Source organism: Dermacentor andersoni, chromosome 4 (genome assembly GCF_023375885.2).
Source record: "Dermacentor andersoni chromosome 4, qqDerAnde1_hic_scaffold, whole genome shotgun sequence".
Lineage (NCBI taxonomy): Eukaryota > Metazoa > Arthropoda > Arachnida > Ixodida > Ixodidae > Dermacentor > Dermacentor andersoni.
The window spans coordinates 220,292,633-220,314,879 of NC_092817.1; the positions used below are offsets into that span (position 1 = coordinate 220,292,633).

General features: G+C 47.2%; 1 long non-coding RNA gene across 2 annotated transcripts; it reads right to left on the reverse strand.

Annotated features, from left to right (window-relative positions):
* Positions 1-9,275: 9,275 nt before the first annotated feature.
* LOC140217436 (uncharacterized) lies at positions 9,276-17,475 on the reverse strand. 2 transcript variants are annotated; one of them, XR_011894012.1, is made up of 6 exons: positions 16,707-17,475; positions 16,554-16,619; positions 14,847-15,946; positions 11,178-11,343; positions 10,529-10,611; positions 9,276-9,586 (listed from the first exon to the last, which is right to left on the reverse strand). It is a non-coding gene; the product is annotated as an uncharacterized lncRNA (long non-coding RNA). The 2 variants fall into 2 exon arrangements; XR_011894011.1 differs by having other exon boundaries at positions 11,178-15,946; positions 16,707-17,471.
* Between the last annotated feature and the right edge of the window lie 4,772 nt (positions 17,476-22,247).

The following is a 22,247-nucleotide window of genomic DNA, read 5'->3' on the forward strand; positions in this document are numbered from 1 at the left end:
TTTACCTGGCATTCGCAATGCGCTGTTGAATCTAATTGAGACCTGCTCGTTTCCTCCTTTGCGACCAGCTATGACGTGGCATATCATTTTCGTGTTTTAACGATCGAAAGCAGTTCAGGGCCAAGCCCTAAACAAGCACGATGCCTGTAGCTCCGTGTTGAATGAACCTATGAGTCGAGCTGTCAACAGTGCGGGATGCAGCATTGCAAATTACGTGTGTAATCTGTACCAGCTTCTTAGACTGAACGGCTTTATCGTTATTTTATGGTGCGTGCATTACTGTAACTTTCACATTACACATTACAGGTGCGAATGTGGACACTGCCAGGTGCTGGCGAACTTTCTTGAGTAGGAGTGTCTCTGCTGTCGCAAGATGGGTGCACCCGTAACTGTTGCTCAACCACAGGGTTGCATCACGGAGCATTCGGACTTTAATGTTTTCTGTCTGAACATTGCAGTGCTCCGTATGGTGTACCTTGAACTTTGTTCATGGGGGCACACCATGGATGATAAAGTGCACAGGTTCTTCGTGTGCACAACTTTCTTTGGACCAATGCAATAAATGTGCATAACTAAAGCACATAGCTTATTAAACAAACAAACACGTCAGCTTCTTTAAACGCTGTTTGCCTATTCGGGTTGTTTTGGAAAGGACAAACAGAACACAAAGAAATGTTTCTTTCAATATGTTAACAGAATTAGTTTGCAAACACAGCAAGGTCAAGACTTCCAGTCGACAATTGTTTGTATCAGAAATGAAAATTTTGTGCACATCAACTCTCTAGCTGTGTGTAGGGTAGGAGAGCATATATCAGGCACGAAACCAACGAGGCCCCCCCCCCCCCCCCCTAAATGAAGCAGCATACTCTCCCCCTCCTCCTCCGGGCCACGCCACCACTCCTAAAGCGCCGCCAAATCAATCTTGAGACTTGACAGCTATTCGGCCGTCAACACTGGGCTGCTGTTACAGTATTATTATGGCCGAGGCATAGAGGCTATCGCTGATCGGATCAAGGGAAAGGACACTGAACTGAGGGCGTGAAACAGATTGATATTCTCCCAGCCAAAAAATGGCGGAATGTTTTTGCCTTTCTCATTATTTCTATGTTTCGAAATCTGAAGATGCTGCTGCTAGGAAGGCCCCACTGATATCTTTTCAACGATCTACGCTTCCAGTCATCCCTAAACATTTCGAAATTTCAATCAAACCCTGCAATAACCGTTGAACCCAGAAGAAAAGTGGCAATGGGAAACAAGAGTCGCAAAAATTGAAAAATTAAATTATCTACTAAGGGAGAGAGTCAAGGCAACAGCCAAACAGGAAGGAGAAGCAAAAATTTACAAATTCAGCCGTTGTTCGTGAAAATATTTAAGAATGAAAATATTTTTATTTAAAAAGGAAGTAGAGAAAACGCCGCTGGAAGTGGAGAATGATTCCGTGTGTTTTGAATGGCGCTTCTACAGTTATCAGTCGAGCCGCCCAACGTAGACACTTATTTGCTGTGCCTATGTGGGCGCTTTTCTAACCTTCCACGGTGGGCGCAGTACGTCTAGGACCACAGCATCTTGCATTCTACGTGGTTGTACGGGACTAGTGGCCGCGCATCCTTACGCAATTTTCCAAATAACAATACGAGTTGGTTTTGGCATAGAGTTTTCAACAATATACTAAAGGGAGCTCTGGCACTTCAATCATTGAGCCACCATGGGAATGATGGGAACTACATGGATTTGTCTGACCTTCCCACTTGTGGATTTGTATATTACGCTTTGTATTCATTCATTGTCATACATTTCAGAGCAATGTGTACTTTTCTAAGCCCAGAAGATGCTATGAACACAGACAATCGCTACTAATTGCAACAGTTCAGCTTGTCAAGGTGGCCAAATCGAAACTCGCCTAGCGTCTCAAAGTACTGGCGTTCCCGCAATAAATTCATAAGGGCGTTGTAACGTGTCGATGCATGCGACCGGGGCATAATGGTTTCAATATCGGGCATTTGTGCCTCCTAGAGGTCCTGTGTTCGAATACTGCAGTCGGACAATTTTAGTAATGTGTATTTAATTACTTACTGCGCAGTACATTGTTGAAAAATGACGAGTTTGCAAAGCCTTATGAAGCCGGAAGAACGAAGTTTAGGCAAATCCATGTACTTTCCATAATTCCCATGCTGGCTCAACTGCTCCCACTGCAGCTCCCTTAGACACTACCACCAGAGTTCCCTCTAGCAATTGTACGAAACTCTAGGGGCTTTGGTACTTCATTTGGTAGAGCAGTAAACAAGGTACCCAAAAAAGCTGTGATTGTTCTGCAAACATATTGCTACGGAGCAGCCGCCACAGTGAGGCTGCACTTGGGAGGAAGAAGACGACGTGGGCCCGCTTGATATAGCGTCGCCATTTTGGCCTTCCGTTAGCTTCCCTTCCCTGTAAATAAATTGTATATAGTATTGGGCTCCAGCTACACGTAACATTAATTTGGTGGAGGTGGACGTTCCCCGTACCCGTCATGGAGCTTCGCAGCGGTCGCAACGGCGACAGTACAACTTCGGCTCCTGCTGGTGGCACTTCATCTACACAACCGTCTCCGCCTGCAGGCCCGACCTACGTCGCCGTTTCCCCCCCTCGAGATCCTGGTGTTTTCAACGGACTCGGCAGTCCTGATGTTGACGACTGGCTCCGCTTATACGAACGTGTCAGCACCAGTCACAGGTGGGATCCGACTATTATGCTTGCGAACGTTCTTTTCTACCTCGACGGAGCTCCACTTGCATGGTTCCAGACTCACGAAGAGGAGATCTCGAGCTGGGATCTCTTCAAAGAGAAGCTCTGCGACCTTTTTGGCAATCCGTTCGGTCGCCAAGTTAATGCCAAGAAAGCCCTTGCCACACGTGTACAGACGTCGACCGAGTCCTACGTGTCGTACATTCTCGACGTCTTGGCCCTTTGTGCCAAGGCTGACCCGACCATGTCTGAGGATGATAAGGTTAATCACGTCCTCAAAGGCATCGCTGACGACGCTTTCAATTTACTGGTGTTTACGAACGTCACCAGCATCGATGCGATCCTCAAGGAGTGCCGCCGTCTTGAGCATGCTAAAAGCCGCCGGGTATCCCAGCACATCACGCGACTTCCCAACACAGCTGCTACGTCATCCTGTGACGACCTCTTCCACCAGTCGTCGCGATGTGACAACTTGACCCGCATCATTCGTCATGAGGTCGAAGCGGCACAACCGGCGGCCCCTTCATTCCCGTCACCTGAATATTTTCCGGTGACAATCTCCTTGATCCAGGCCGTCGTCCGTCAAGAGTTGTCCAACGTCGGCCTGCAATCCATTCGTTCCATACGCTCGGAAGCTCTTTCTCCCCGCACGTCCCCACCGCGCTCTTCTTACTCCTCTTACGGACAGCGCAACTCTTCCGAATAGCGAACAGTGGACGACAGGCCGATCTGTTTTAATTGCCGACGCATTGGACATGTCGCTCTCCACTGCCGCAGCCACTGGACTTCTCCGATGCGCTATTCTCCTGATTACCACCCTCGCCCCTCTAGCGCGTCTTTTTCCTTCGCCCCTTCTATGCCCGCTCCATCATCTGACCCTGCGACACCTCTGACACAACCCCGCTACTCCCGCTCGCCTTCTCCCTCCCGTCGTCAATCTCGTTCGCCCCCGTCACGCCGTGCTCCTTCTCCTACCTACTCGCCGCACCCCCGACCGGAAAACTAGACAGTGCAGCTTCTGGAGGTGACGCTGCAAAGACGACATTGGCACGAAATCCTCGCTTCACCTTACCCACGAACAAGAATCTTTTAGACGTTCTCGTCGACAATGTTCCTGTGTGCGCGTTGATTAACACTGGGGCGCACGTGTCCATTATGAGTGCTGCTCTTCGCCGTCGGCTCAAGAAAGTTCTGACGCCCGCCCCGAACCGGTTTGTACAAGTCGCCGACGGAGGGACTGTCGCTATTGTTGGCATGTGCTCTGCCCGACTCACCATTGCTGAGAGACAAACCGTCGTTCTCTTCACCGTCATCGAGCATTTCCCTCATGACCTCATTCTCGGTCTGGATTTCCTTGCCAATCATTCGGCCCTCATTGACTGTTCGGCCAGCTCACTTCGCCTTGACTTGCCTCCTCTTGCTGACCCTGTGGACCCGCCTCCAAGCCGTTTGAGCTGCATGGATTTTATTCGCCCACCGCCTCAATTTATGACACACGTCGACTTGTTGTCCTCACCAGCTGTACCTGACTGTAATTACGTCATCGCACCAATTCCGGCAGTTATACTTACACATGGTGTTACCGTGCCGCACACTGTGATGACAATTACTGGCAACCGCACCCGTCTTCCCCTTGTCAATTTCGCGCTAACCGCGCAAGTTCTGCCTCAGGGGATTTCATTGGCTATAATAAGCGCTTTGCAGGATGGTGAGATCGAGCCATTCACAGTGGAAGATCGTCACAGCTCAGCCCATACCGTCACGTCATCGCACGGTACTGACGTCGACACTGAGAAGATGGTTTCCTCTGACCTTACACCTGTTCAAGCTGAAGCCCTTTGCCGCGTTCTTGACGGCTATCGTGACATTTTTGACTTTGACAATCGACCCTTAGGTCAAACGTCTGTCGTGAGCCATCGCATAAACACTGGCGATGCGAACCCTATTCACCGACGTCCATATCGTGTTTCTGTGTCCGAACGAGCTGTTATCCAACAGGAAGTCAAAAAGATGCTTGCAAAGGACATTATCGAGCCTTCCTGTAGTCCCTGGGCTTCTCCCGTCGTACTTGTCAAAAAGAAGGATGGAACGTGGCGTTTTTGTGTAGATTATCGCCACCTGAACAATATCACAAAAAAGGACATGTACCCTTTGCCACGTATTGATGACGCTCTAGACTGCTTGTACGGTGCCACCTATTTTTCTTCTATCGACTTACGGCCCGGCTACTGGCAGATATCCGTCGCCGACATGGACCGAGAGAAGACTGCATTTATTACCCCTGACGGCCTTTATCAATTCAAGGTGATGCCTTTCGGTCTCTGTAACGCGCCCGCCACGTTCGAACGAATGATCGACTCTTTGCTTCAGGGGTTCAAGTGGTCCACCTGTTTGTACTATCTGGACGACGTCATCGTTTATTCGCTCACATTTTATACGCATCTAGACCGTCTTTCAGCGATTCTTGACGTGTTTCGCCGCGCCGGTCTCCAGTTGAACTCGTCAAAATGTCACTTCGCTCGCTGCCAAATCACCGTCCTTGGACACCTCATGGACGCCCGAGGTGTGCGACCTGATCCAGACAAAATTCGCGCTGTTACGAACTTTCCTGTTCCGAAGTCTACCAAGGACGTTTGTAGTTTCGTAGGGCTGTGCTGATATTTCCGACACTTTGTGAAGGATTTTGCGACTATCGCACGTCTCCTTACCGACCTCTTGAAGAAAGACGCCCCATTTTCTTGGGGACCTGACCATGCCGCATCTTTTTCGCAGCTCACTACTCTTCTTACCACGCCTCTAATTCTGGCCCACTTTGACCCGTCTGCCTCAACGGAAGTTCGAACTGATGCCAGTGGACATGGCATAGGAGCAGTGTTAGCACAACGCCAGCGTGGACATGACCTTGTTATAGCCTATGCCAGCCGACTTCTATCACCCGCTGAGCGCAATTATTCAATCACAGAGCGCGAGTGCCTCGCTCTTAAGTGGGCTGTTGCGAAGTTTCGTCCATACTTGTACGGACGCCCCTTCTGTGTTCACCACGCGCTCTGCTGGCTATCCTCGCTCAAGGACCCCACGGGACGACTCGCTCGCTGGGCATTACGCCTGCAAGAATATACTTTCTCCGTGGTATATAAGACGGGACGCTTGCACCAGGATGCCGATTGTTTGTCTTGCTACCCCGTCGACGAACCGGCTGATGCGGATGCCATCGCTTGGGTTTTCTCTGTCTCCCAGTTGCTTGAAATCGGCAACGAGCAACGCCGCAATCCTTCATTACGAGCCCTCATCGACCATCTGTAGTCAACACCTGACGACGCCTCTCTCTGGATGTTTCTCCTTAAGGAGGGGACATTATACCGCCGCAATCTCGATCTACACGGCCTTGACCTTCTGCTCAGAATTCCATCACACCTGCGTTCGACTGTCCTCCAACAACTTCACGGCGCTCCCTTGGCTGGACACTTGGGCGTCTCTTGCACATACGACCGTGTACGCCGTCGATTCTTTTGGCCGGGTCTTGCCCGCTCCGTGCGGCGCTACGTTGCCGCTTGTCAGCCCTGTCAGCACCGGAAGAAGCCCTCCACACCTCCGGCTGGATGTCTCCAGCCGATCGACATCCCACCCGAACCCTTTTTCCGTGTTGGTCTAGACCTTCTTGGACCGTTTCCTCTCTCGGGCTCCGGAAATAAATGGGTCACCGTCGCTACTGATTATGCGACGTGTTACGCAATCACCAGAGCCCTTCCCACAAGTTGTGCTACTGACATTGCTGACTTGCTGCTCTATGACATCATTTTAGTGCATGGTGCTCCCCGCCAATTACTCACTGACCGTGGCCGGAGCTTTCTGTCGGCAGTCATCGAGGACATCCTCCGCTCCTGCTCGACAAAGCACAAGTTCAGCACGTCCTACCACCCACAGACCAACAGCCTCACGGAGCGCCTCAACTGGACCATCACCGACATGCTTTCAAAGTACGTTGCAACCGACCACCACGACTGGGATTTTCACTTACCATATGTGACGTTCGCGTATAATTCATTGCGCCACGACACCGCCGGCTATTCACCATTCTATCTCCTATTTGGCCGAGAACCCGCGTTGCCCTTGGACACTTTGTTGCCCTTGGCCACACGTTCAACCACTGAATACGCCCGCGATGCGATCGCACACGCCGACCACGCGCGCCAGCTCGCCCGCACCCGTCTCGAGGCCTCACAGGAGCATCAGAGACACCTCTATGATTGCCACCATCGCGACGTGCACTTTACTCCGGGTTCTCTGGTGCTTTTCTGGTCACCCATTCGACGTGTGGGCCTTTCAGAAAAGCTGCTGTCGCGCTACACTGGCCCATACCGTGTGGTGCGACAAGTGACCGATGCCACGTATGAAGTCATCCCTGCCGACCTGTCAGCATCATCGTCGGTTCACGTGGCGAGACTGAAGCGATACCAGACACCTTTCACCGCGGATGTGTAGATTAAGCACCGGGACGGTGCTTTTACCGCCGGGGGTGATGCTACGGAACAGCCGCCACAGTGAGGCTGCACTGAGGAGGAAGAAGACGACGTGGGCCCGCTTGATATAGCGTCGCCGTTTTGGCCTTCCACTAGCTTCCCTTCCCTGTAAATAAATTGTATATAGTATTGGGCTCCAGCTACACGTAACAATCTCTTTCACTATAATTCACTCAGAACTCATTATGAAAAAACTAACAGAAATCTTCATTTTATTTGTTCTTGGCTGTGTCCTTTCTGTGCCTCTTTCCTGCGTGAGTCAATGTGATGTGGTTCCTGGTACTTGTCAGATACATCTTGTTTCATTTCCGTTTTGCAGGTTTATGTGCCTTTATAGCGAGCGGTGGGAATTATTAAGGTTTGTACTAGTAAAAGTAGACTCGCCCCTGATTTTGCATAGAAAAGTTACTTTAGGGGTTGCCTGCCCCCCTCCTGAAAAATTCTGGGTACGTGCCTGGCATACATATAGTTTGATCAAACTGATGCTCATCCAGGAGGTCACAGGTACCATCGGGGAGACAAGTTTATAGTTTCTTGTTGTAAAGTTGATCTTAGAAGCGAATCCAGATATGTTTCCTATGCTTTTAGTGCAATTCATATTGCATACAATTGTTACACCCAGGTTGTTATTTCTCTGGTGCACCTAATTTCAGCATTGCTCAACAAATGGCTGTGCATCAATGCCGTTGTCTCATTTATAATGGCCATGCACACTGTTTTATTAACATTAATTGCGATAGTGGCCTCATCACCGCCTTCGAATTGTTGTCAAGGATTCACTCAGGAATACTTTGTTTGTTTGTAGGCATCATTTTTTCATTCTTTTGAGCCAGCCTTCCCATTGCAACATTCTGCCGCTAAACATCTTGATGTGCACATACTGCATGACATACCCCAACAGCAAAGGTAATAGATATTGAAACAGCTGTATTCGTGCAGTGATAGCTGTAGTTCAGGATGGTTGCGAATTAAAAAGGAATCCAACAAACAGCAGATAAGTCTGTGTATTTACAAGGACTATTGATCTGGAATGACTGCTACTTATTAAAAATGGCAATTAGAGAGAACGCTAGATATATAAAACAAAAATACAGATGAATATCTTCATTAATAAAGTAATGTAGCAAAATAAGTCATGGTTTATGCATAAAAAATAGCTTTGGGATGAATGTGGCAAAATAGGTGGCAAGAAGATGTAGCAGATGCAGCCGCACATGCTTCTTAATTCCTGAGTGGCGGTCTGTAGTCAATGAACTCACAGTCGTGCCTTGCTCACAAAGAAATTTGAGACCTCTTACGAGGCCTTTTTTTTTCATCTGGGCACTTGCCTGCAGTTGTTCACTCTACAAAACAGGAATGCACAGAGAGCACCGCTGGTACTGATATACAGCCTGAAAAATATAATCGTAGCAATACCCGGTTTTGAAATCTCAAAAGAAGGACCATCTCTTTACCGCGATGAGCCACTGAACGGCTTGGATTGCATGCCAACGTTGCATGCCATATTTTAGTTGGCTGGGGTCACTATTGCTTGCATTATTTAATAAGACACTACGTGGCGCTATGGAATCTTGAGAGACTTGTCGGGAATTGGCATCCGTGGCAATATGCTCGTCCTAATAGAAAGCCATTTGTCCAATCATACATTCCGCGTGAAAGTCGGCAATGTATTGTCGCGACCTTTTATACAGGAAACTGGTGTACCCCAGAGAGGCGTGCTCAGCTGCACTCTCTTTATCATTAAGATGAACACGCTACGTGCTTCATTACCGCCAGCCATTTTTTATTCTGTTTACGTAGACGACATACAGATAGGTTTCAAATCCTGCAACCTTACAGTATGTGAGAGGCAAGTTCAACAGGGCTTGAACAAAGTGTCCAAATGGGCAGAAGAAAACGGATTTAAAGTTAACCCCAACAAAAGTTCTTGTGTGCTTTTCACAAGAAAGAGAGGGCTCATTGCAGAACCCAGTATCGAAATGTATGGTCAGCGAATTCCTGTGAACAGAGAACACAAGTTCTTAGGCATCATACTTGATTCGAAATTAACTTTTATTCCATACATAAAGTACCTCAAGGTCAAATGCTTAAAAACAATGAACTTGCTGAAAATTTTATCCAATACAGCATGGGGCAGCGACAGAAAATGTTTAATGAAGCTTTACAAGAGCCTCATCCGATCACGGTTGGACTACGGTGCCGTGATCTATCATTCTGCAGCCCCGACCGCGCTAAAGATGCTAGATCCGGTCCACCATCTAGGAATCCGACTGGCCACTGGAGCTTTCAGAAGAAGTCCTATTGAAAGCTTATATGCAGAATCAAATGAGTGGTCACTTAATCTGCAGAGAACATACATCAGCCAGACATACTTTTTGAAAGTCCACTCTAATCCTCAACATCCGTGTTTTAATACCATTAACGATACGACATATGCTACACTCTTTCATAATCGTCCCTCCGTAAGACAGCCTTTCTCGCTGCGTGTGAGGAAGCTTAGTGATGAAATGCGTGTCCCAATCCTCGAGCTTCGCCCAATGCATCCAGCCAAGCTGCTACCTCCTTGGGAGTGGCAGCTGATACAATGCGATATATCCTTCATGCAAGTTACAAAACACGCTCCAGAGATTGAAATCCAAATGCATTTCCGGGAACTCCAGCACAAATACTCCTGCACGGAGTTCTACACAGACGCATCGAAGTCACACGGCGGGGTGTCCTATGCAGCAGTCGGTCCATCCTTCTCGGAAACCGACGTACTGCATCCGGAAACTAGTATCTTTACGGCTGAGGCTTACGCACTGCTGTCGGTCGTAAAGCATATAAATAAATCAAAACTCCAGAAATCGGTTATATATACGGACTCCCTTAGTGTTGTGAAGGCCTTGATGTCTTTCTGTAGCCACAAAAATCCGGTAATTAATGAACTCTACTCCGTACTGTGTAAAGCATATATATCTAACCAACATGTGATTATATGCTGGGTGCCTGGACATAGGGGCATTGAGGGAAACGTACTAGCGGACCAGATGGCCACATCCATTTCATTGCATGCAGTTAGTCCTACTGCTTCAGTCCCTGTCACAGACCTGAAGCCTTTCTTAAGAAGAAAACTGCGAAACCACTGGCAACGTATGTGGGACGCAGAAGTAAATAACACAACTGCACGTGATAAAACCACAGTTAGGTTCTTGGCCCTCCGTAACAAAATCACGGCGAACAGATGTCCTATTCTGTCGCCTCAGAATAGGACACACATTTGGCACGCATAACTTTCTACTCACTGAAAATGATCCTCCAACCTGCGGTAGATGCGGGGAGAGGCTGACCGTCCTCCACGTCCTCCTGAAGTGTCGGGCAGCCGAATCTGAAAGAAGGAAACATTTTTTCCTAGCATACCGGCAGCACATCCCCCTACATCCCGTAATGCTACTCGGCCCAGAACCTTTATTTGACACCAACGCAGTCCTAAGTTTTCTGAAAGATGTTGTCTTGCATGTTTTTAGCCCCACATGTTCATAGTGGGTCCTCTCTTCAGAGGATGCCGCTGTGATAGCTCTTTCGTATAGCATGCGCCTCTAGGCCCTTGTGTTTCAAGGGCTCCGGTGAGGCAGCAGTGCTCCAGGTAATTTTACTATCTCATATATCTTCTATTCTGCATCATTCTTTTACGATGGATTTTAATGTTCATAGTATTCGTCATTAGTCATCGCCATAATTTTATAGCACGTAGATTTTATGCACTGTACAGCGACTATTTTTAGGCCACTTTACAGCCAAGTCACATCTTCCATAATACATCGTCAACATTACCACTTGTCATGGCGCTCTTTGACCAAACCTGGCCCTTGCGCCATAAAACACCACACATCATCATCATCATTTAATAAGACCTATCATGAATGCATCTCAACTGCTTCTTGCTCGACTTACCTCCTTCACTTGAACTTGCTCTGTGTGTATGATTTTTCTCTTTTCAGGGCACAGGAAGGAATATGAGAGGAACTTGGCGCTGTGGCCAGAGGAATCACATCCCACAAAACTGCAGGCTAGTATCACTGAGCTCTGTCAGCAAAGTTTCCTGATGCTCATCCCAGACCTGTAAGGAAGTCACGAGTAGAGTTGAAGTGCGAAAGTGGCACAGGGGACAAAGAGCTTTGCTAAAGGAATTCACCCTGTTAATGAGCGTGGGAAGGTTAAAACTGCGAAAAAATGAATACAAGTGGAAGGAATGCACAACACACCACGAGTGCAGACTTGTGTGTTCCTTCCGCTTGCCCTCGTTTTTTCGCGCAGTTTTAACCTTCCTTAAAGTATGAACCAACTAGTTAGCAAGAATGTTCTAATGAGTGTGCCTCACGCTGACTCAAAATGTAACTTGACGAGGACATAGATTCTTGAAAGAATGAAAAATTGGGCAAGTTGGTTGCATTCATGGTAGTAGGCAGGTCAAAAGATGACAAAGAACTACACAGGATGAGTGCTGAACTTCAACTGCATTTTATTCGCAGAAATTGCTTGTTTTAATACAAAAGAAGATACATGAACCCAGCTATGACATGAGATAATGACAGTGGAAGGAGAAACAAACCTTGAGGATAACACAGACTTGTAAATGTAACAAAACTTATCAGGTACATTAAAAAGTGACACTAGTTAAAAATCATTGGTTGTCAAAAACTGTGCAAGGTTACTTGCTTTCTAAATGTGATACTGATGTCTGGCTGATGCACGCAATCTCTCTTTTATGTACCGTATTTACATGATTCTAAGTCGACCACTTCTTTAAAATTTGAAAACCTGAAGTGGGGCGTCGACTTACAATCGAAACCAGAACATGGCACTGCCAAAAAAGCGAGACCAACGGGAGCTACAACGTAGTTACAATTTTATGTTTGCTCTATGGCCCTACCCGTAGCTTTTCGCTATCCCGAGTGTTTGTTCGCTTTTCGGAATGGTTTTTCAACATTGTTGAGAGTTTTACAGTGCACACAACACTCATGAGGGGTGTCGATAGTTGATGGCAGTGCCGCTGTTCAATTCGCGGCGGCACCCTCAGAACGGCGGTGCTTGCAGGGGGGAGCATCGGTAGTTCATGGAAGATCAGACACCGCTCGCGGGTTTCTCTTTGCCTGTTGCGCTTAGCTTTCTCTATAGTTTGACGAAAGGCATTGGTTTGACGCGTTCCACTTGACTGCCGGCTACGTGCTACTTCTATGCTTCCTCAGTCATCATGAGTGCTCCAGGCCCACTAATCATTCGGCGGCGTTCAAGAGCGCTGCCATCCTTTACATCGAAGAAGCAAATCACTGCACAGCGGGCTGCAAGTTCGATGTTTCTAAACGGGTGGTGCGAGAGTGGCGACTGCAGCGAAGCGAAATTTTCACCTGTGACGGCAAGTGAGGAATTTCCCACGTGCCGAAGTCTGGACGCTTTCCGGAGCTGTAGGCTAAGCTTGCGGCATACGTCGCTGAAATGCGCGATCGGTCCCTGCCAGTGAAGCGCGACATGGTCATGAAACAAGCCCGGATCTTCGCCTTTTAAGGACCTGCTCTGCCGTGAGTACGAGTGGCTGGTGGCAGAAGACCGTGAAATTACACCAACCAGACCTATCAAAAGAGCCTCCCTGACGACTGCGTGTGGTTGGGTGCATTCGGCGTGGGCTGCTGTTCCACAAGATGTCGTGGTGCGGTCGTTTGCCAAATGTTAAATTTCGCGGGACGATGACGCGCTGCGGGACCATAGCAACGATGACGATGGCAGCAAGAGTGAAGATGAGCAGTCCCGTGACCATGTTGGCCACTAATAAATTTTCGTTATCGAATGCACCCTCGGGTATGCTCTCCTTTTTTTTTTTTTCCTGTCACGCGATATGATGGGGTCGACTTGCAGTCGTGTAAATACGGTATGTGTTATGCCTCGACCAGTTTGCACGCCAATTTTTATTGATGCTGATGTGATTTTGCAGCACAGAAATCAGAGGGCCCACAAGCTGGTAGAGGCATACAAAATGAAAAAAAGAGGAATCGCGTGCGTCAGCCAGACATCAATATCAGTTTTACAATACGAAGTAACCTTGTTGCGCAAGGGCTGGTCAGGCACATAGTTTTTGAGAATGTGATTTTCAACTAGTGTCTCACAATTTGATGCACCTGATGTACACACATAAGTCATTTATATTTTTAAATCTGTGTTATCCTTGCGGTTTGTCTCCATCTTTTTTTGTTCATCTTGTGTAAGAGCCGAGTTTACTTTTTGTTTCTATTCCAACAGACTCTTTCTGTGAATTAAATGTAGTTGGTTCAGGGTTCGTTCCACACAGTTCTTTGTCCTCGTTGTTTGTGCTGCAGATTACCATAAGTCGACAAGCAGAGAAGGTCACCCACTGACATTACATTGAGATGGTTTATTACAAACGAGACAGTGTAAGTGCATTGTACACCGGATACAAAGGAATAATGAAGAAGTGCAGGCCAGATTAATTAAGCACCAGTGAAAACATGACATGCTGTTGCCTGCATAGCGTGCCCGTGATCGTCAAAGACAGCATTTATTTCTGCAGTAATGAGATAGGTGGATTGCTCATTCACATTGTGCCTTTCCATACTTTCTGGGCTTCTTCAAATAAGGGTTCCACCCACAGGCATGACAACGATTTGCTAAAAAGCCTAGTTCGTCATTGTGCACATTGTTATTGTGCTCATGCAGAGAGTCATTTCAACATAATGCATCTGCTGCTTGGCTACACATTTGCATTTATATTATGTTCCTTTGGAAAGATAGTGTTTGTGCGAGATGGAAGATAACTACTTGCACTCCTACATGCTTTTCCATATTTTTTTAAGGCAGGAAACAAGATGCATGTATAGTGTTAGTAATACCGTGTCATGCTTGCAAGTTACCCTTTCCGCCTAACAGTCAAACATAAGCTTGTCATGTTTTCATTGGTGTTCTATCTATGCTGCACTTCCTAAATTCTTAGTTTCTAGCATACAGCATGTACATGTGTAGTATATGTATAATACAGAGACCCATCAGAAAGGCAGTGCCTGTCCTCGCCTACTCATTGATTTCTGTTCTTGTCCCAAGCTGTGCAGTTACACTTTCAATTATGCAGGACAAACTTCCTCAATTTCTGCCGTTACTAAGTTACATTTTTTGGCCATACTCATCTGAGCCACCAATGCAGTACATTAGCTTACACGGTACTACCAGGACCAGTTTTCACCAAATAGTCTTGTGAAAAAAACATATCCTATGGCTGAAGGAACTACTTTCCTGCAGCAACCAACCCTTTTTTTTAGTTATATCCCTGGCAGCAAAAAAAGAAAGAAATTGATGTTGTTTCCCTTGGTGTGGAATGATTATGTCTGTAATGTCATTGATTTAGTGGTTCTGAATAAAATGAAAATGGCAATCCAATTTACTGTCCTTTCATTACTGATGCAATGAACTGCACATCATAATAATGTGTTTTCACATTGGTGAAAATAAGCACAGAACTAATACTCAGGTTCGAAATAAAGTTCTTTTTTACTATATTTGAATGGTGTGAGAGGTACTGCAGGTTGGCATTATGAAAAGTGGAAGCTGTGCATTTACCATGGTGACTACAGGAAGAAGGTATGCCTTCTGGTAATTGAAGAAAGCTTGGTCACTCATGAGTTGCACACCCATCAGCTGCATCATCCCGAGAGCACTGGTAGGACCTGAACCGAAAAAAAAGCAAAGCCGTTGCCAACTCGATGTTGCCCCTTGACTTGGTTCCAACAAGTGGCTGGCTGGACCACGTATGCACGTGTGCATGTTGACATTCAGTTTCTGCTGTAATGCATGTGCCATTGTAAAATAGCTTTACTATGCATGAAGCTGACAAACAAGTGCAGCACTGGCTCTGAAGGGTGACCAGGCAGGTGCTGTGGGCAAGGAAGTAGTCTTTCTGATTAGCATGCATCTCATCTTCATACCTTCTGGAAAATGAATTGCTCACTGTCAGGTTTCACAAATATATGCATTTGACAATGCACACTGTTTACACCATGATTAACAAATTGCTTCACTATATATGGGAGGTAGTGTTCCATAAGTTATGTAGTACGAATTACCTCAGGAAAAACTTCTTGTGATGACACTCATAATAGAAAGCGCTACAAATGATTTTGTGAAAGTTTCCTCTTAATTGTGAGGGGTTTTTTTCTTATAAATTCTAATGGTAATCTTGAACCTCACTCTCTAATTTGTGTTGATCAAAGTTGAAAAAAAAACTGTCCAAGGTGAAGCCCCTAGACTTATGCCATTTGAACTCTTTTTTTGCAAATGTGAATGGTTCTAAGAAATGGAATTGGTGTCGGGAGTTGCTACTCCATCTCTTTATCATTGCATGCCACTAGTTTTGAGCATGGGTTCCTATGTTGTAAAATATGAATCCTGGTCACCCATCAGCAAATGTTGCATCCACGGTACAAGTTGAGTTGTCTGGCTCATATGCGTGTCATGCCTGTCAGCTTTGCAAGCTACCGGTGATGCATCAGGTGAGACGAGAAAGCTGGCCTCCTCTCTAGATGTTTGTCGCCATCGCTTGGCTCCTTCAGCTCTTCAAGCCCTGTAACGCCTCTTCACAGGCATTGACGTCATGGGCTTCCTTCTACAAACCTGCGTTCCCTTTTCCTTTGTTTGCTTCATTGTTGTGTTAACTTGAACACCTGGAATAAAAGTCACGTTGGAAAAAGGTATTCAACTGACCATTGTAGGTGAGAATTGCTTTAAATATTGCTGTAAATTGAAATGAGACTACCTGTGATTAAAATGAACATTCCTTAAATGTAGGTGCTGATGCCAGTAAATACCACATATCAATTAATAACACAACAGCTATGAGACACACCTCACTAGCCTGAGCAATCACAATGACATGACAGTTTTACTACCCTTGCGATATACTGTTCTCGTAAACAAGAAAAACTGCATTTCGTGAGTTCAGTGTGGCTGTGTGCATAACAAGGAGACATGTAAGTAAAGGTGTCCTCTATTGTATCCGAATATGCCCAGTTCGGAATGTGCGAACATTACCACAAGCGAACTCGCCAATGCTTGTGCCGGGCAGACGAACTTGTACAGATTCCGTATTTCGAATACTACTGCAACTTTTTTCAGCAGTGCTCGACGAGAGGCTTGCATCTGTCCCCCCGTCACGAGTCGCCTAGAAAATGCTGAACAACTTCGGTGCACCAAATTTATGCAGCGACTTCTGTCAGTGCAGTTATCGAGCGAGAACGCCAGTAATAGCCAGTTTTCGCGCATTTTGCGTACCTGCGCGTTGTATTTGTCGGAGTTGTCGACTGTCGAAGCGCTGGTTTCCGATTCGCTATGTTCAGCCTGAAAATAAAAGCAACTGTATGTCATGGCTGTACATATTCACACATTTGTAGCTTTTCCTTCGTGAAAATCAAATGCCGCACTTACTGCCCCGTCTTCGTCCTGCAGTAATTGGGCTTCGGAGAATGCAGGCAAGACAGAACAGCGCTACGGGAAAGCATTGCTTTGAAAGGCACTCCACACGACTTCAGTAAGTCGGCGTTGAACTCGTAATCCTCTGGACGAAAGTGCAGCGAGCACACTGATTTTCCGGATCTTTGCCAACGCGCTGTGGCAGAGGTAAGGCACTTAACCACTTCGAAAGGAGAGGTTCGCTCGTTGGCACACGGTGATAAGTAACGTTGGATTCGCCGCTGCAACTGCCCTTGGCCAAGTTCCGCGGACCGTTCGCGCATCCAACAACATCACATGGACCTCGCTGCTTGTTCCAAATGCAAGTTTCGCGAGCGAGCAGAACTGAAACTCGAAAGCAGGCGCAGCGCAGTCGAACGAAAACGAAACCCGTCAACCACCCATATACTCAAGGATAACGTCAAAATTTTATTTTTTATTAGAATCAAATAGAAGTAGACAAGTAGCATTTTCTTGCATCTTATGATCTAATGAAATGATTTTTTTAATACGAACAGTTGAGTACTAGTGACATAAATTATGATGGAGTGCCTTCGTCATCGGGCTAGTACCGGAATGCCGCTGGGGTGTCTCTAATCGTGTCATCCATATACCTCAATTTCCCGGTTACTAGAGCTCTGTTCGCGATTATATTGACGCCTTAGACATTCTAGAGCATTGGTTTGTCACTTTAACTTGACTTCATAGTAACCTTTAGTATCCCTTAAAGTGCTTGACACCACTCTCGTCGAGGCTACACCCATAGAGTTTCTAAAAATACCCTAGAGGGAAATGTGGCGCTAGTGTCTACGGGGGTTCTCATGCGCGTTGCCTCAACCTACATGGGAATGATGGGAAGTACAGGCTTCGGATTGACTTCGGTCTTTAGACTAGTGGCGTTTGTTTCTGGGCCGGCGTTGCGCGTACCCGGTGGTTCGAACGGGTGCGTTGCGTTCACCCAAATAGCCAACTAATACTGATTTGGCTTGGCTCCCGTTGGATTTTTAAAAGGCAGCGGTAGTGCGCTTTGGACCACGCTTTGGACATTTCTTGGATTTCTTGTGAGCGACTGTGAAACAGGGTGTAACCTTTCTCTATGGTGAAACCTTTACGAGGTGTTTCTGCGTTGTATTTTCGATTTAAGTGGCCTTCACTGCCGTGGTTAGTTTGTTTGGCTGGTTAGTACATGTGCAAACGCTCTTTTGTGATGTTCTGGAGTGGTGGAAGGTCGTCGCCCCTATTGCAAGTACTTGCGTTGTCGCGACATCATTCGAACACTATACAATCGGAGCAGAAACAAGTGCTATAAACTACCCCGGTGGTCGTGTAGGCGTCAGCTCTCGAAGTATTGGGCAATGCACGGTGGGAGCCCGTTTTATCTGCGGATGCGTGCTTGCACCAACTCTGACGAAACTGATCATTCGGGACCTATGAAAGCAGTGCTGTGGGTATTTCGGTAACACTGAACTTAGTGTCACACATTACCCCCCCCCCCTCCTTTGACTTCTGGATTGGATTGGCGCGGCTCGCTGCGTGCTTGCGCGCGCTTTTCCGAGCGCACATTGCTGTGCGCCTGGTTTCTCCACTAAGCTTTTGTACAGTTGCTTTTTCGAGCGCAGATCGTTGTGCGTCTGGTTTTTGCACTAAGGTTTTGTACGATCGCTTGTCGCTGCTTTCCAAAGGAAACTAAGGAGAGGCCCTACCCCCTCCGCGCGCTAGGAGAAAAGTGTGGCGGAAATGACGTAGTAGGTTCTCATTTTTTTGCTGCTTTTTTATTTTTTCTGTTGTATGGCCACGCCTTTTGGGCCACAATGGCGGCGTTGTTATGGTTTTGAGCGCTCACACGTGTTGCTCTGGTAGGTTTCGGGCCGTGGCAAAGGCGCTGAGTGGGCGGGTTTGCGTTAGTCACCGTGTCTTGTTGCGCTGTGTCACCTGCACCGTGCTCTGCCAGATGTTGCGCGAGCGCGCGACACCACGCGCAGCGCGGCGTGGTTTCGCGAAAGATGTAAACAAGCGAGGAGGGTGGCCCAAAAGGCGGAGCATCGCCAGCGTGCGTCTAATTGTCGTACAAAAATCCCTCACGTGACCTCATCCTAGGTGCCTAGGGACAGCATCGTTTAGGGATATTTGATAGCGTCCTCGATCACCTTGCCCCGGGGTTGCCCCGAAACCAGAATGGTGCGCTTTGCCCCGCCGTGGTGCCGCACTGCGGAGGGTCAACATCGAGGACAAAACTGCACCCTGTGCAGGGTGCTTGCATGCAGCGCTACTTTGCCCCTGGCGCGCAAAGCGTGCGCGAACACGCGCGCGCGCATATTTTATTGTTTGCAGATGCTGAGCATCTGCGGCAAGCGCTCGAACCTTGTCAAACTGCGTGCTCCGACATACCTGGTTGCAAGCAAATACCAATGGATTTTATAATTAATCCTGACGACCCGTTCAATGAACCTGTCCACTTTCGGCCGCTCTTCACCACACTGTTTCTGGACGAGGTCGAGCAGCATGTCGTCTTCGCTGTCAGACGAACTTGAAAAATGCTCATCGATTGCGGCAACTAGCAGCGCTTCCTTTCTCATTGTCGACAAATCCACTAGCTAACTCCGTCAACTCCGTTGCAACGTACCGCAGCTATCGGGCCAGAGCTTCCGCGGTTCTGCAGTCGGCAGTACGCGCGGTACGCGCGCACGTCGCGCGTCCCGCAGTGCTTGCTGGGATTGCACTCCGGCGCACCGCCGATTTTCTCGGTGCGAGACGGGGCAACGGAAAACCGCTCCAACAGGGTGCGCTTCCGGTGATCGAGGATGGTCAGTGCGCACCGGTGCGGTTGATCGAGGATGAAAGTGCGCACCAAGGCGCCCCGGTGCGCACCGGTGCGGGTGATCGAGGACGCTATGAGAAGGCGCGATGCTGGCGCCGAGCGACGCCGTGGCGTGTTCGTCCTCGGCGTGATCGTTCTCTGGACCGCGCGTTGTTCAACATTGCTCATGTAATCGTGCTTGTGTTGCTTGTGTGTTGGTTGTAGGTTCTGTGTTACTTGGCGGAAAGCCGTGAGTAGTGGCGGTGCGGCAATGCGGCTTTGGCCTCGATGAGCTCTGGCACTACATAATCTGCGTTGTGTGACCCGTGCTTTCTTGAGAACCCGGCGGTGGTGACAATTGAAATATCGAAGTGGCCTAGCGCCTCGGCAGCGAAGTTCTGCGAACCGCGATGTGGCGTCGCCGTGTCCGACTTTGCTTAACGGACATCGAAGGATGTGCTGCTCGCTGCAAGTCATGTAAATGCAACTGCGTCGACCGCCCACTGTTCAGCGCTGAATGTGTGTTTGGTGTGCTGTGCTTGAAACGAGTGGTGCAGCCGTGCAGCGGGGGTGGCGGAGGAGCAGAGTGGCTTAGGGTTTGCGCGTTCACAGACATGTGCTCCCGTCTTGGTCTCATTAGCGGCTGACGCGGGATTGTGGTGTGCTAGCTCCTTGCCTAGTATGAAGTTTACGACGCTAACACACAGCATGTTCACGTTTTTCCGCGCAATATGTCATTTGCATGACGGCCGAGTTGAAAACGAGACATATAGTGTGCTTTGCGTTTGTGTGTTGTAAATTACTTTCTATTATGGAAGTTCTGAGAGTCTTATTACGCAAGGAGTGCGAACGTAAACATAAACACATATGTGTGTCTGAAATTTTGAATTACCCATAATACCCTTTACGACTGATAAGTGGGCTACACGGCCTGTGTGAATCAGCTACCGTATGTTGCGACGCTCTTTCGTGTGGTAGACTGATGCATGGTGCGCGTTTATTTCTGTACTGTTGTAAAAACCATTTGTTTATTCACTCAATACAAATGTACGGCTTCTTCGCCGCAGTACAGCTTAGTTACGCGGTGAAGCATACTAGAACTGGGAGGGGGCCGTTATCAACCAGCATAGTATGTCCACTTAGGTGACCTGAGAGGCGGCGGGTGCGCGAGTGTATAATTTAAGAACTCTTATTATGTCCAGTGACAGTGGAGATCATTAACTGTAGCACCAAAGTAGTGGACCACTACCAGAACAAAGGCATGTAGTATGCCCATCTCAATTCTTGTGCTTATGCCAGTCTTATTTTTTACAGCAATAGCTGCTATGGGCTAACTCCCCTGGTTGTTCTGATGTCTACTGGTGTTGTCACTGGAATTCCCGAATTTCTTGCTAGAGTATTGCAAATAAAGTTCTCATTGTGCTGCGAGGATTTAAACATATGATCAAAAGAGTGGCAGTCCACATTTCTACATTTCAGCCACTCTGCTGAAGGTACAGTCGTGGTGAATACTGATCCTGGAGAGCGTGATCTAGCCAACAGGTGCCTAGATTGGCTAACACCTGCTCAATGTCTGCATACTGTATATAGAGCTGGCATCCACACCTTCAAGTTCTTGCACATCACCTTCCCACTTGTGAAGGCAGTCCTATGTTAAGTTTTCTTCTTGCATGTGATGACAATGATTGGGTGCATCTGCTTCATTAATCTTCTTCTAGTGCTTGGCTTCTCAGATTTACTGGATGGAGCTGTTGGTGTCTTGTTTTCCTCAAGCAAAGCGCGAGACATAGCAATGCTTAGCCCAAATATAGATTTGAGAAAACCAAAACGAATTCAGCAGTAAGAAGCTAAAGGGTTGTTTTGGTGTAGATCAGTGGCTAAGTCCGGATATGAAAGAGGAGGAAGAAAAGCAGAGTCTTTCCACTTCAACACTGAGGCACAACTCCCACAAATAAATAGGACTCTTACTTATTTTACTTTTTTAAGGAGATTACAGACTTGCATTGGCAAGTGTTCACAACACTTCAGCAAACACTGCATGAAGTAAGCTTCCTGTGCATATTTCACCAGCTACTGCATCATTGTTTCACATTATGAGTGAAACTGCAATTTTCTTTATGCCACAACTTGCCCAATTTTGTGTTTTGCAGTGGGATGTTAGCAGTGCTAATAAGGCACCTAAATACTCCCATGAATAGTCATACAGAGAAAAAAGAAGTAAGAAAGCAGTGGCTTTTTGTGCGTAGACTATGCATACACCTGGTGCTCTTATGGTCATTTTTTCCCTATCCGCTCAGCCATTCTAAACAAGAAAAGTTTATACACAATTAGTTTATATACAGACCACAACTAAACCACAGGTATCGTTGGTAAGCAAAGTATATTTATTCGGTGACATATTCTGCAGCCCTGCTATTGAGCTTTCCTTCCTTCCTTTTCAGCTGTGCAGGTTCACTAAGAAGTGATGATACAGTTTGACAATTTTAATCATTGAAAGACTTAGCGAAACCTTTTTCGGGTTGTTTTTTCTTGGTTTCAGACTCTGCACATTGCATTTTAAGGCATGTTTTCTGTGTTTGTTGCTTTTTCTTTATGGGTAGGGCATGTCAACATTTTTTACACCATTTCAAGTACGTGGTGCCATAGACTGTTCTTAGATGAAGTCTTGCCCTTTCATTCTGTACAATATGATGTCGGTTTTTTGTGTCCAAGGCCGTTTT